This window comes from Neomonachus schauinslandi, chromosome 6, assembly GCF_002201575.2.
Source record: "Neomonachus schauinslandi chromosome 6, ASM220157v2, whole genome shotgun sequence".
Taxonomy (NCBI): domain Eukaryota; kingdom Metazoa; phylum Chordata; class Mammalia; order Carnivora; family Phocidae; genus Neomonachus; species Neomonachus schauinslandi.
In genome coordinates this window covers 30,690,172-30,696,171 of record NC_058408.1, presented here as the reverse complement: position 1 = coordinate 30,696,171, position 6,000 = coordinate 30,690,172, and positions in this window count along the sequence as shown.

Sequence of the window (6,000 nt, the reverse complement as noted above, 5' to 3'; positions counted from 1 at the left end):
CTTCCTTCCTTCCTTCCTTCCTTCCTTCCTTCCTTCCTTCCTTCCTTTCTTTCTGTCTATGCCCTGATATCCTAGAAAAACTAGAAAGCCAGCTTAGGGGTATAATTAAAAATTTAAAATCTTTGTTTTATAAACATATTTTTTGGTATGTATAATACCTTGTTGTTTTTTTTTAACATTAAGCCTATTCCATCTTCAAGAGCAAACTATATTTTCTATAGGATGCAACCAATTGCCTCTAATAATAGGGTCTAGCTGTGTATCTATGGTGGATTTCCTCCCTACCCCAACTTCTGCCAGCTCTTATGGGAATACTCATAAATGAAAAAGTAAGAGTCTGTCTTATTTTTTTTTTTTAAGAACACAATGCTGGTAATGGAAAAAGAACTTCTGAATTTCCAACCCAACTTATGAAATAACTTACCTTCTTTTCTTCTGGGCACTCCTTTTTGTTCTGGTTAAAACTACAGAACTGTGAGTAATATATAATCAGAACACAAAAAAGTCAAAAGGGGGTTGTACTTGTATACAAAAATAAAGTTCATTTATATAGATACTTTGAGCTGGTTTACATATTATACATATATAGAGATCAGAGGATATATTAACAATGAAAGTAAGTTTTCCTATATGAATAAAATCCCCAGGCAATTTCAATATAGATTATCAACTATTGAATGATAGTTACATTTTACTACATACATATTTTAATGATTATATTTGTAACCAGTTTCTGGGAAAATATTTTCTTTGTCTAAATATATGCAAAACTAAAATTAAACCAATGGCATTTATAGACAAGCAGAATGACTTAGAACAGATTATTTTCTGGGCTTCATTTTCTTCATTTCAGTATGAGAACTGTATTACAAAATCTCCGTGCTTTCTACCAACTCTCTGATTCTGATAATTCCAATAAAAAAATATAAGGATAAGGCCAAATTATGGACTGAAATTCCCAAGATCATAGTGAATATTACATAGGCTAGACAGACATCTATATTTCTCATCATTTTATAAGCAATCCTGTCACTATAATAATTCATTCTTCAAATTGCTCCATCTACAGATTTGACTGCCTGACACCCATATGTGCATACACATTCTTTAAAGCCATTTTTAGGGAGGGTTTTTTTCTGAAAATCGACAGTCAGATCATGTTCAAGAACGAACTGTTCTCTGGCCAAATGAAGAAGCCCTTTGAGATGCACCGTCTCCTTTTTAAAACAAGTTCTCTGTTTTCTAGGAGCATACAGCATGCGATGGTAGTCAGAGGCCAAGCAACTAGGGTTAAAATATAAGGTTTAAGAAATACATATATATATATTTATATGAAAATGGGAAGAAAGAAAGTAGTAGATGGCCTTGTCAAAGACAGGGATGGAATCAAATGGAAGTGGAAGACATGGGTGTGGGGAAGAGGGAAGCCAGGACAATCAGGAAAGGGACCCAGCAAGGGATGCCCATCATTTAGTGCATCTTTCTCACTCGAGGCCTGATTTACTGTTATATTTTGAAATGTCTTCTTCCCAGACTCTATGCTTAAGTAGCCATATCTTTAAACTGCCTGACTCCAATAGCTGATGTGGTTGCCACCACAGAAATAGAAATTATAGCTTTCAACCCTTCATTTTATCCCTCTTACCTATAATCCTCTAGTTCCAGTCTGTCTGACCACTTGACAAAGTTTTTTGGTGGTTGTTTTTTTTTTTTTCTTTTTGGTTGGGTTTGTGTGTGTGTGTGTGTTTTGTTTTTTTAATTAGTGCAGCTTTGTGGGACCACTTAAATATGCTTTACACACAGAGAACAGTAGATAGCCCTGAAAACTTGATGAGAAAAGAAAAATCCTGCGGGGAGCAAAAATGGCACAGAGGGCCCACAATAATGATCCTCATAATTGCGATGGTCATCTGTCTCATTCACAGCCATCATTTACCTGGAGGTCTTTCTTGAAAAACTGCTAAGATTCTTTACAGATTTTACATAAGGATTTTTTTTTCCCCAAAGGCTCACTGGTCCATTTTCACATGTGTGTTGTTTGGTTAGGTCCTTCAAAGGCTTCAAGGTTTACTTTTATATTTAAAGAGGGCAAAGATGAAGGCTATTATTTGAATACAGCATTGCATTCAGTGGCATCAAGATGCTTATTATAACTTCCCTGACGAGGCGGTCAAAGCGGCTCATGGCTCCCAGGAGCTTCTAATGTGTATTTAGGTGCCCTGTCGGATGGCTCGCCTAAGTGATGTGGCATATATTTGATGAAAGGACAATAAACAACATCAATTATAAAAGACAATCTGTTAATGAGAGGAAGAAAAGGAAGAGAGAGAGAGACTGGGGAAAAAGAAGAAGAAATTATGGAAAGAAAAAAGCATTGCAACTGAATTAAAAGAAATGTCATACCTTAATCATGTCCTAATTTTAGGGCACCACTGTACTCTTCTTTGGAGACATAATGTAGTTCTTTAACTTTTGTGGGACTGTCATTGAAGATGAAGATCAAACTGCTTTCAGTTTCCTTTATGGATTCGTTGCAAATTTTGCCAAGATCCCTGCACAAAACAAAAAGTGATATTAAATGAAACTCAGGCCATGCTAAGCAAATTAGCTAAAATTGATTTTTGTCCTCTTATGGGGATGTTTTCCAATCCAACAATATGTAGAAGATCTGCCAACTTCTCATGTCCTAAATTTTTCCTCTTCTAGGGCTACTAATTTGGCCCTAGAAAACACTGTTTGGGTTTCCCCACCATAAAATGTCTTGTCAACAACCAGAAACCCCTGAAGAGATAAAATAAATAGCTTTGGCTACCTTTGCTATGCTAATTAGTTATAAGGATTCGTTTTCCTTTGGATGTATTTCCCATGTTTATTTTAATTTTTTTTTTTTTGAGAGAGAGAGAGAATGAGACAGAGAGCATGAGAGGGAGGAGGGTCAGAGGGAGAAGCAGACTCCCTGCCGAGCAGGGAGCCCGATGCAGGACTCGATCCCGGGACTCCAGGATCATGACCTGAGCCGAAGGCAGTCGCTTAGCCAACTGAGCCATCCAGGCGCCCCTGTATTTCCCATGTTTAAAAAGGTTTTAAAATATTACCTACCATTAGTACAATTGATAGATAAATCTAGATTTTATTAGCAGACATATTAAACGTATTTGCTTTGTTTTTCATCACCTAATTTCCCTACAGAGACTAATTTATCTAAATAACACAATGTTATCTCTGTATCATTATTCTAGTCTATGATAGCAGTTGAATTTTCAAAAAAGAAAATATTGAATGTGACCAAGTGATGCGGTTTTCTCCCTTTCAATTAGGCTAAATGAAGACAAGCACATTGTTATTTTCCTTTTTACTCTTAAATTAGGGAATCCTGGTATTTGCTTAAAAAAATTACCGTAAGAAACACTGTTTCGAATGTGTAAGTTTGTTGATCTTCTTAGGTTAGGCATATGTATTCTCTGAGAATGCATTTCTGTTAAAAGAATAGCAATATTTTCCTCGGTATCTTCCATACAACAATACGCTTTCTTTTCATAATTTTCTTCTTTGTTCATTGGCCCCTGAGGTGATGCTCTGGGGGCCGCCGAGGAAGTACGAGGGAAGAGGCCTGAGTGACCCTGTTGGCTAGCACTGTTAGGAAGTGTACTGAAAAACTTCACACATCCTCCACTGTTGTTCTGAGGTCTTGTGAGGCCAAGGCAGTGGGCTTGGCGGTGAGGAGTGGGGCCAAAGGTAGCTCATTTTCTGTTTGGGGTTTGGGACCTGATGCCGATTCACTTTGGCTCACTCAGCTACTCCGGGCACATCCACTTAGCAGAAACATGACTAACGGGGGGAGAAAGTTAATATAAATATGTCACATATACTTTAAGAAATTTGAGATCGCAGAGTATCAGATTCAAAGTTACAGAAACATTCTGAAATGTGTACAAATACATCAATTAACCGGTCCATGGTGTGCTGATTGCATAGCTTTTGCCTGATTTATTTTACTGAATTCACCGGAGACTTCTTTTCTCCATTAATGACATGGGATTGCTCTTCATATTAAACTTGAAAGTTTTAAAACAACAAAAGTTTTACACTCTCTTCCCACTGTACACACATGTATGTTAGCATTTTGGGGCCAACACTGCCTTTGTGGATTAATCCCCCCCTCCCCAAATTTCCTATGATTGACAAAATTCCTCATATTATACAAAGGGAAACTGAGGCTCAGAGACTCACTAAACTTACAGTGGCTGAACACTCATAAGTAATCATGCTCCCAACTCTCAAATATGTGGAACACTCCCTTTTCATAGCAAATAGATGAATGCTTTGTACATTTTGGTTATTTTTAATAACCTAATGGAAATAGCAGTTTGATTAATTAATGTTATGAATATCTTGTTCAAAATGCTGTATAGTATTTTGATTAGATTGGGAAGGAGAGCTGGAGTGTTTCCTGACATGAATATTGTTGTGGAAATTAAGAGTTTGTATAAAACGTTTTAGTGGTCATAGGATTAACCTAATATTCTCATTTTTCCTCTCAGTCATCTCTTATAAGATTATGAAGTACTTTGTTAGTTTCTTTTCTTTCTCTCTCTGATATTCCTATTGACTAAAGGAATTTAAGAACTGCGGGAGCTTGAAAGGGAGTGGCAGAGTACAGAATGTGTTCTCAAGTTTTAAAAACTTTATTGTAATTTTTTTTAAATTAAAATATTCCCAGTGCACTTTCTTGGTCTCTAACGCCTGACAGCTACTATTAATTACATTTTAACCTGTTAATGGTCTCAAACTTTTCAACATATATTAAGCCCATTCCAAATATTCTGCAAATATTGAACCTATCTATTAAGAACAGCATGCTGTTGAAAGGATTGGAACGGGATTGTAAACAGGCTCAATTTGAGAGAGAAGAAAACATAGTGAGCTCTTTGGTCATAGAAATATTTGAGGTGGGGGGGGCAGTCTCCTCAGGCAAGGGCAACAAAAGGGAAAATAAACAAATGGGATTACATCAAACTAAAACGTTTTTGCAAAGCTAAGGAAGCCATCAACAAAACAAAAGGGCAACCTACTGAATGGGAGAAGATATTTGCAAATCATACAACTGATAAGAGGTTAATATCCAAAATTATAAAGAATGTGCACAGCTTAATATTTAAAAAAAAAAAACAAACCTCTACAATCTGATTTTAAAAAAGGCAGAGGACCTGAATAGACATTTTTTCCAAAGAAGACATACAGATGTCCAACAGACACATGAAAAGATGCTCACCATCACTCATCATCAGGGAAATGCAAGTCAAAACCACAAGGAGACATCACCTCACACCTGTCAGAATGCCTATCGCAAAGAAGACAAAAGATAGCAAGGGTTGGCGAGGATGTGGAGAAAAGGAAATCCTCATACACTGTTGTTTAGAATGTCAATTGGTGCAGCAACAATATGGAGGTTCCTCAAAAAATTGAAAATAGAAATACATATGATCCAGCAATTCCATTCCCAGGTAAGTATCCGAAGAAAATAAAAGCACCAATTTGAAGAGATGTACCCCTTTGTTCATCACAGCATTATTTACAATAATCAAGATATGAAAGCAGCTGTGCCCATCCACAGACGAACAGATCAAGAAGCTGTGGTATATACCTACACTGGAATATGACTCAGCCATAAAAAAGACTGAAATCTTGCCATTTGCGACAACATGGATGGCCCTTTAGGATATTATGCTCAGTGAAATAAGTCAGACAGAGAAAGACATATACTGTATGATTTCACTTACATGTGGAATCTAAAAAACAAAACAAAAGTAAAACAGAAACAGACTCATTGATACAGGAGATAATTTGTTGGTTACCAGAGTGAGGAGGGTTTAGGAGGTTAGCAAAATAGGTGAAGGGGATTAAGAGATATAAATTTACAGTACCAAAATAAGTAATTCATGGGGATATGATGTACAGCATAGGGAATATAGTCAATAATATTGCAATAATTTTCTATGG